The sequence below is a fragment of the Humulus lupulus genome, chromosome 6 (genome assembly GCF_963169125.1).
Source record: "Humulus lupulus chromosome 6, drHumLupu1.1, whole genome shotgun sequence".
In the NCBI taxonomy this organism is placed as follows: domain Eukaryota; kingdom Viridiplantae; phylum Streptophyta; class Magnoliopsida; order Rosales; family Cannabaceae; genus Humulus; species Humulus lupulus.
This window is the reverse complement of record NC_084798.1, coordinates 194,758,931-194,769,362: the sequence shown is the minus strand read 5'-3', so window position 1 is coordinate 194,769,362 and position 10,432 is coordinate 194,758,931. Positions and strand designations below refer to the sequence as shown.

The following is a 10,432-nucleotide window of genomic DNA, read 5'->3' as shown; positions in this document are numbered from 1 at the left end:
AAAATAAAAAATAGACTAAAACTAAAGTAATCTCATATCTTTCCTTATTCTGCACCATGCAGGGTATACCGGTCCTGCAAAGCCAGATCTCTCTCGGCTGCATGAGTGGCATTTCAGATTTGGACTTGATCGTTATATATGGATCATTGGAATGATATATGCATATTTTCATCCAAATGTAAATCATTGAATGTTCATGCTCGCCTGTCTAATAATTATTTTTCCTTTTGGTTTCTTTAGCTGAACAATATTGTTTTATCTTAGGTTGAGAAGTGGATGGAAAAGTTGGAGGAAATAGAAACAAAGAAGAGAGTTTCAATCAAAGGGATTGTAGTTGCTGTTTCCGTATTTGTGAGTAGCATTTATGTGACAACAATTTTAGTATCATGAGCTTATATAATGCCAGTGATGATTTTTATGGCTCTTTTATATATATATATATTCTTCTCACTTCATTCATGATCCTTTGTGTAGGTTGGTTATTTATGGTTCGAGTACATTTACAAGCTCGACAAGGTTTCATATAACAAGCTCCATCCCTACACCTCATGGATCCCTATAACGTGCGTGTTATACATGAGTAATAATATGGATAATATTATGATGACATAAATCATTTGCATAGATTCACAAGACACCTCTTTCTGTCTTTAATTTCTCTTCTTTTTTTTTTTACCAGGGTTTATATAAGTTTGCGGAACTTCACCCAGCAGTTCTGAAGTTTCTCCATATGAATTGTCTAACCCTTAAAAAGGCTCAAACATCAGGATCATTTATTCTTCTAATTTTTTTAACGTTATACTTTTGACAATTTATATGTAGATGGCTTGGAAAGGTTACTCTTGAAACCTACATTTCTCAGTTCCACATCTGGTTGAGGTTTGTGCTCTTGATCCTTTTGTTTTGTTTGCAATTCTTTTAATGTAAATTCTCACACTAACACAAGTTTGTACTCCACAAATGCTAGTAATTTACTTATGTAAATTTAGGATTTATTGAAAAATAGCTGTTATGCTACTAAACCTTACATTTAAAAAAAAATAATTATATCCTAAACTTTTTTTACTTGAGACATGTTAATTAGACTTGTTGTGACCTGGTTTATTGGTTTTAAGTTTGTGTTCTAAATTTGGTCAGGTACTTCCTACTATATAAAGTTTCTTCGGAGTATACCACATGATCCAGTGATGACAGATTCGAGTTCGACTACAAAATTTTAAAAGTGTTTTTTTTTATTTTTTATTTTGTGGTGTACTACTTTTATATATTAGCTTAACTTTTTAGTTAATATTTTAGAAATCTTTTGTATTGCACTTAATTACTAATTACTAATGTAATGATATTAATATTTTGTGAATATTTGTTTTTGTAATATATTTGATCAAAATATATACATAATAAAATTTATTAAAATATTATATAAATAAAATATAATAATTTGTTTTAAAATATATGACAATAATAAATGCTATTACATTTATAATATTATAGTGCATAGTTTAGATAATTACAACTATAACAAAAAATTATCATTAATATAATATAACAAGCACGAAATGTTATAAAAAATCTATAATAACATTTTTTATAACTCTTAAATAATGTTATGAAATAGGCATAATTAGTTGCTCCTGACATCATATTTATAAGCTTGATAAATAGATATTATATGTATATTATAACAAAGAAAAAATGTTATATAATAGTTAATTATAACACTATTGATAACACTTGAAAATTATTATAAAAAGGTTTGGACTTTTAATAACATGGCCTATGTTAGCATTTGATAAAGTGTTATAAATTGTTTTTTATAGCACTTTTTCAGAGTTATTCTAAATGTTTTTTCTTGTAGTGGAGTGCACCAAGCACTTGTGCAACCCTATAGTTGCTGATCTTAATAATGTTTATGCTTAGTTTCAGTTATTACTACTAAGTCTACTGTAGTACTTCGTGAATTGTTAAATATGTTTTCTTCCCGAGTCTTTTGGCTCATGGGTGCTTTGTGGTGCAGGTAAGGGTAAGGAGAAGCCATGAGTTGGAGAGCGACAGCAGTAGCATGTACATATGTCGTTCGCTTGATTGCCTCGGCCGGGAGATTCAAGGAAGCTAGGGTTGGACCAAATTTTGGTGCCTGAGTCGGCTTATTTTGTAACCTTGAGGTCGTAAGCGACTTTTAAAATTGTATTTTTGGGATCCCTTGTAAAGACAAAAGTTTTTGTTAATGTAAATGTTTATGACTTGACCAAAGTTTTAAATACCTGAACCCTTAGTGGCTTAATCTCATGGTTAGTCCAAATGACTCGTTCAGCGAGTCCAGCACTAATTTTAAACACACTTGGTAACAAACCCTAATTAGCAGGGCGTTACAGAGACCATGGGACTTATTGTCATAACTCCCTCTCCCACTCACTATTTTGAAAAAGTGGATTTTTTCACAAAATAAATATTTTTTAATTTTGTTGTAAAAAGAAATTTAATTATTTTTACCAAATAATATTCTATTAATTACTAATCCAATTAAGCAAAACAAAAATAAAATTGTGCCCTTAATTCTAATTCTAATTTTTCTTTAATTAAGAGAATATCATTTTTTTTTATTTTGATAAAGCATTTTTCATTAAAACAAAAAATTAAACAACATTAATTTTGATTTACCATCTTAACTAATTAAGACTAAATTTATTATTATATGAATTATCAAATATAGACACATAACATAAATTATAGGACGTTCCTAATAACATGTTTCTAGACTAATGCAATGCATGCTAATTGCATACTGTGTGGGTATATGAATGGCATGTTATAATGCATGACAAAATATTAAACATTATAATCACATTCAAACATGTATAATAAAATAAAAGCAGGTATGGTAACTTTTGGGTATTTCTAGAAAATTTACAACACTTGCAAAAAATACATGAAAATGTAACCTAGACTAACTAAGGCCTGATTAAGAACACCTTGATCTTGAACCTTGAGATGTAATCTTGTGAGTCAATGCCACCCTTTTTCAATATCCATTTTGAATTATGCAACATTTTAATTATTTTAAGAAAACTTTTATAATAATTAAACTTTGGGTTTTAACACCCAAAAGTTTCTAAAGCCGAATTTGAATTTGGGTAATTTAATTCAAAAATAAAATTAAACAATTTAATTTTAATTTTCGACATTTTAATTAAAACAATTTTAATTATGGAAGATAACAATTTAAACTTTTTTAGTTAGGGAAAATAATCAACATTATTTCAATTAAAGAAATTTTCGAATTAAAACCATTTTAATTCAATTTATGATTTTTAATTAAAAAATAATTATGGTAACAACACACTAGGGTTTGTTTGTTTGAAACAAACCCTAGATTGTACCAAAAGAAGGGGTGGCGGCTGGAGGAGACTCAGCTGGTGGAGGAGTGGCTGGCCATGACTGGGGTGCATGCTGGCCTGGCTCCGTGTGGCAGGGGTGCGCGACTAGAGGTGCATGGGCTGGCTGGCTGGGATGCACAACTGGGTGTGCGGCTGGTGCACAGGGGTACGGCTGAGCGTAGTGGTGCAGACTAGGTGCATGCAGGAACAGTGCCTGGTAGGCATGCACAGGTTTGCTAGCGCAGCTTGGGGCTCAGGCTCGGACTCGAGGCCTTGGGCTTGGACCACAACAAAATTTTACCCATAATTTTTAAGAAAATATAAAAATCCTATGCCCTACAATGGCTTACATATTTCATCTAGAAATTTTAAGAACAATTCCAAAACCCAAAAGCACCATAATAAACAACCCTTAAGAATCTATCATCATGAAAATAAACATCCATCCATTCAAACATATATCACACATAATATAAAAATGCATGCAATCCCTCACAACAATTAATAATATGTATAGATCAATGACCTGCTCTTGTACCAATTGTTCAAAAAAACATTTAGAGCACGCAGCGGAATAGGCATGGTGGGCCCATTGTTTTTCGAAACAACAACAATCTAAAAAATTCATCATTCATATAAATAGTTTATATGAACAAGAAAAAAACAACTAGAAGCATTATCATACAATATTATTAATCTTGCAATATAAACACAATATATTTATATATAACATATAAATACAAAAAAATTCAAGAACATGAACAACTACCTCTTGAAGCCTATCAAGTGTCCTTGAGTCTTTTTGTATATTTTTTAATCTTCCTATCCAAAGCATTGATGTAGTGCACCACATTTATTTTATTTAAATAATAATTTTTTGCTTTGTTTGATTTTTAATTGTTAAGTGTTAGAATTTTTTTTTATTGTTTGAATTGTTTGGTATAAATTATGTTAATTTAATTAAGTGAGAAAATGAGTTTTGATTAAATGCACCAAGGTGTATGGTAGGTAGTGATGGCAATTGGGTGTGTGCATGTGCATGGTTGCATGGTGAACATGCAATAGATTTTCCTAGACATTATTTCCTATTATTAGATTTATTTTATTTAATAAAAGGTGGCATGTGGACTATAGTGGGAATGGGGGATTTCCTTTCCTATTTAGTTTGGTCATAGAACAATGCGATTGGATGATTATTAGCTAAAATAGGAAAATAGTTGTCATCTTTTATACACTCTTTGTTTTTCCTATAATTAAGAGAAAATCAATTAGAAAATGAATAAATGAAAAGAATTAAAAAGATGAAACTTACCTATTTCCATTAGGGCTAGTTAATTCATAGGTTAGATTCAAAGGAAGGAAATGAAAGAAATGAGAGCATTTGGGCTCTTGTGACCGACGACCTAGAGAGACAAGGCGAGAGAGTGAGTGTGAGACAGAGAGAGAAAGAATGGAAGAGAGACGAGAAGAAGGAGAAGAAGAAGAAGAGAAAAAAAATTCAATCCTAGGGAATGTCTTCTTGTATTTGAGATTTCTAGATCCTCTCTTCTTTTGTTTCTTGTGTTTTGATAAGTGTTCTTGGTTGTTGTTTGTTGTTTTTCTTCTTTTCTTCATGTGGGTTTAGAAACCCTAGGCTTGAACAAGTGGTGGCTATAATTTTGGGTGTTGGTCACTTTTGTGTTCTAGATTCTACAATCAGGAGAGGTAATGAAATCTCTAGCCCTAGTGTTGTTATGATTTCTTGGGTTATATTGATTGATTGTTATTTTGATTTTGGGATGAAAGATTGTATTATTTGATGCATCAAGGATTTTGGCCTAGGCGTGTGGCTCTATAATTTTATGTGGTTTGGTTTATGGCATCATTTTATTGTTGGTCATGGGAAAATCTTGTTATAATTAAACTATGGAAAGGTTTTGTTTTTATTTGTATGAGATAAGATTTGATGTAATATAAAGGGTTGGAAGCTTTATTATTGTATGGGTATTGGGTTTCGACTTAGGGCATCTAAAAAGGGATATGGTGAGTATGGTTGATCTTGTTGTTGATTCTACCTTGATTTTTAGAAACATGGTCACATTGGTATTTATGTTGCATCATCTAGGGTTTTACTAAAAATCTATGTGGATGTCCTATGTTTATTTTGTTGTTAGTATTTTAATCTTAGTAAACTAATTGTAAGAATGAAAATATGTTAATGGGTGCATGCTAGGGTTTGTGTTTAGATTTGTGTTGAATGAGTATGAAGGTTATGGTATGAGTACTGAGAAGCATGACTTAAAGATAAATTTCATGATTAATTATGCTTTCTGATTTTGTGTGTAATTAGTGAGTAAATTGGTGAAACAGTAATTTATATGCACAAGTGATGTCTCTAATGATATTTTAATTTTATGTAAATAAAAATGTATTTTTATTTCACATTTCAAGGGTGTTTTTATCAAATTAACACATGCTGATTTTTATGAAAAAAATGTGATTTTGAACTAAGTTTGTGATTATGAATGAAATATTAGATGATGGGATTTTTTATTAAAATTAAGAAATGTCTTTTAAATGAGATAAATGAGATAAATAATGTTAGTATATTAAATGGATTTTTTCCTAAGTTATGTGCATGTACAATTGATATATTTTTAATGTAACCATGATTTTTCACATTATTATTTAGGTGCAGTTTTTTTTTTATTTAAATGAGAAAATATTTTCGTTTAAATTCACTTATCACTTTTAAACAAAATAAAAGTTGCTGAAAGTTTGTGTTGCTAAGTTAAAATAATTATTTTGTTTAAAATTAATGGGTTATACACTTACCTAATTTAAGTCCTAAATAATATAAGAGAAAATATATTTTCCCACACTTTAAATTATAAATGCTCACACTTATCTTGTATTTCTTATTAATTTATAGAAAAATGTTATTTTCTAAAGGAAACATGAAATTTTGTAAGTATGTCTAAATGACTACAAGTTCTGTTATTTTCTAAGCAATTTAAAATAATAAATTTGCGTATTATTTTATGAGAAATATAGAAAGGTTAAATGAATTATTTTTATGAATTAATTGAAAATAATTTATTAAGTAGTTTAATCAAATTTTGGGATTTAAATAAATAAATAATGGTGAAGAGATCATGTTGCAGAATTTTATTTGAAAAAGTTAGAAATAAGCATGTAGGAATTATCGTTTTAAAACGTCAATTTTTAACAACGCTCCCACGTATGTATGTCGCATGCAAATACATTTTTACGTTCAAATATGTGCCTATTGTTAAAACATATAGATTTACTTTTTAACCATAAAGGGTTAATATGTAGAATTAGCATTATTCTATTATGATTTTATGTGAAATTCTATATGTTTGGAATTATTGGGCAACTTGTATCACGTGTGCATGACCCATATCCACACATGGGGGTATATGTCACTACACCAAATACCTCTTTCTATAATACATAATTATAAGCTAATTGGAAAAGTATTATAATAGGTTAGAAAGCGGTAAAGTTAAAATGTAGGGAAACAAAAAAAAAATGGTTGGGTAAAGTTAAAACGGAGGGAAACAAAAAAAAATGGCTCAATTAATGTAAACGCATTGTTTTTTAGTAAATGTAAAAGGCCAACTAATTTTTTCTGATTCATCTTCTGCTCTGCCGCAAGAGCTGCTCTGAAAGCTCCACTTTTGTTCATTTTGCTCGACGTGGCGTCGGCTTTGCCTTAAGCCAGGGATTGTCAACATTCTATTAGACGTACCCGAGCTTTCTCGTGTCGAGGCACTCTCGGATCTTGACCCGAACTAGCTAGGCATTCTCGTCATAGAACGAAAACCCGGCGTTGAGCCAATCCGGGTCAGTGAAATCTCTTCTTTTTCCTCCAAGGGTTTTCCACACACTCCACAATCGGTCAATGTTCGGGTCATTGAAATCTCTTCTTTTGGATTTTATTCGTATTTGCTTACTTTTAACATTACCACATTAGAAAAGATGAGGTTTTTCTTCCTTCTTCAGCTAATATGTTGATCTAGGTCATTGGTTTTTTATGCTAATCGAGCTTAATTTGGGATTAAATCAAATGGGGTTGTTTGATTTTCTGTTTCCATTGTTTTGGTCGATTTAAGGCTGTGTTTTTTGTTTTAATTTTGAAAAGGGTGTTTTTCATTTTTTTTAACAATCTCAATCTCGTTGAGATTGTTGTGTATTTGGTGAAAGCATTGGGATTTATGTTTGGACGACGGATACCTTTGTTTTGAATTTCATTGGTTTTTTTTGTTTATTTGTTTATTCAACTATGCAATCATACACACATCACACATGTGTTGAAGCTGAAGATTGATGTCCCTGTTATGATTTTTTTTATTTCATCTATGATCTAAAATATTATGATTGTGGAGTTGTATATTTGTTCCATATGCTGCTTTGTTTTTTTGTTTTCGTTTTCTTTTGTATTTTTCATTAGTTGAGAATCTGGGCTGAGTTTTTTGGATTGTTGTTTGAACTAAGACTGGCCTGCGTGTTGGTAAAGTGTTGTGACAATGTAAATGAGTAGTTAAGATGTTTGTCAAAGTTTAAGAGAGGTTTTCCTTGTCTTCATTTGTTTGTGTTTTTTTCTAATATATATATACATACATACATACATATGTATATATGTACATGTTGTATATTTTTTTTACACTGCATAAAATCTCTCACGCTAATTTCCTTTTGCTAGAGTTTTTGCAATTTTTCTCTCTTCTAAACTTGTATTTGGTGACCTCTAGTAGCCTAGTGTTTTCTGTTTTAATTAACTGTATGTCTTAGTTGATTATTTTGATTACGGTTTTTTTAGTTGCTGAGATTGTGTGAAGAGCTTTTCCAGCGTTTTTCTATCTAATATGATATCTTTTTTTTTTAAACCAGTTTATTATTTCCATTAATGTTTTTTGAACGACTCGTATTTCTTGTTCTCTAGCTAGCTTCCTTTAGTGTTGGTTACACATATGTTCTACCATGAGCAACAAGTGTAGTTTAGGTGTATACTATACATATATGTAGTTATAGCCTTACAGGCAGACTATTTGGTACCATGAGTGACAATTAGTTTGGACTTCTCTATTCATCATCTGGTGGTGGTTGGTCAAGTTTGGTCTTATTATTTATTCTTTGGTGGGCATACTTAGATACAAGAAAACTAAAACATTACAATGGCAGTTATTTAAATTAACTATTCTACAATTATTATCATATTCTTAAAACTAGTTATGATGGCTATGGTTCGTTAAGATGGTTTGAATTTCGAAGTGAGTTGTCATTTTGTTCATATCACTCTTAAGGATGTTCTGTTCTGGTTTATTGTGATTTGTTTTGTACAATTTTCTTTACAAGTTTTCATTATTCAGTACGTTAATAATGTTAATATTTCTCTGATAATCCAATATTATGTAAGCTCACTTGCTGATGGTAATTAATATTCTGCATTTTTTTTTATTATTTCCTGCACTGGTTGTTCTTCGCTGGTTGGTATTCTTTTCTGCTATTTATTCATTCCATCTAGTTTTAATTGCTTAAGTAGCATTTAAATTAAGTTAGTTATTGTAACTTCTCAAAAATATTATTAGTTATTTATTTATCTTTTAATTATTATTAATTTATTTATTTAGTTATTGGTTGGATTATAAATAAAATTTAGTTCAGAATTCGCCAAGGTTTAAAATGGCTAGTTTGGGTACTAAGCCTTTTTGATTTGGTGAGGTTAGCTGTAAGCATCAACATTTATATCAAAGCTACTTGTAAAATGTTAGGCCACTAATTGGGCTAAAATATTCTAGGTGTAATTAGGGCTGAGATGTTTTAAGTGTAAACTGGCTGAGGTGTTTCAAATGTAAAATCTAACTGGTTGGGAAGCAAGTAATGTTTAATTGTTTAGGAAGTTTGTTAAGGTAGTTTGTGGGCTGAGTATAAATATACCAACAGCTACCTTAGTAAGGCATCTGATTATTGTGTTTGGATTGTGGATGAGTAATAACTCTTTGGGAGATATCCAGTTGTCTTGAAGACTTGGATATTTGTAACTCTTTTGGGTGCCACCATTGGGGTTTTGTTTTACTAGTTTTCTGTGTAAGACATAAATGGGGTTTTGATTAGAATTTCCAACTTAGGTCACTTGGCCTGAAGCCTTTTTCATTTGCAGTTGGGCGAATTTTGTACCCACAAATATTGGCAACTTAGGTTGAAATTTTCTCTTTCTCTTCTGACAGTTCATGTTTTAAGGCATCAGTGGGCATATTCCTGTGAGAAGGCCAAAGTAGAGATGGATTACAACTCCAGAAGCTTGAAGGAAGGGCTGGAAGAGGTTCTGCCATATGTATGAAACATTGATAATGTTTTCCTCTCTCAACCTGTTATACTGAAGTCTCAAGATCAGAATCAGAAGGTTTTTATTTTTCCTCCTTAAACTACCCTATGAATGAATTATTAATCAACTTGAATTTACAGATTGCATTTTTTTTGTTAGAGTTCATGTATCACTAGAAATGTAGGCATTAGAATTATCTTGATCAGTTGTATGCAATTCATCATTAGAAAGTTTGTGAGCCAACTAGAATGTTTGACCTATTTTTCCACCTTCAATCTTGGCCATATATACCCAAAATTTAATATATAAATAATTTTTTTACTTATTGTATCATTTAATTTTTATTTGACATTAATCTTTTAGGTACAAAATACCTTTCTTATAGCACATGATTATAACTCTATTAAAAAAGTATTATCATTACAACAATTTAGAGTTTCTATTATACATTAAAAAATTACATTATTTAAAAAGTGTTATTATTGAAAATTTGGGCCAAAATTTAAAGCTAACTCCATGGCTCTTTAAATATTCACTACAACACTTTAGAGTATCTATCACATTTGGCCTTTTTCTGTAGCAAAACATGCCAGAAGACCATACGACCTAGGTCATCATCGCCTCCTCCGATCAGTACTTGGGCTTCTCCAATCAGTGTTCTACACCTCTGATTATCCCCTCCACCATCTTCCATGGCGGTTACATAGTCATCATCCATAACTCCTTT

At 30.6% G+C, this 10,432-nt stretch overlaps 1 long non-coding RNA gene across 1 annotated transcript; it reads left to right on the top strand.

The window, feature by feature from the left end:
• Positions 1-299: 299 nt before the first annotated feature.
• LOC133784382 (uncharacterized) lies at positions 300-1,373 on the top strand. The gene is made up of 4 exons (XR_009871314.1): positions 300-351; positions 475-563; positions 680-879; positions 1,138-1,373. It is a non-coding gene; the product is annotated as an uncharacterized LOC133784382 (long non-coding RNA).
• Positions 1,374-10,432: the final 9,059 nt, after the last annotated feature.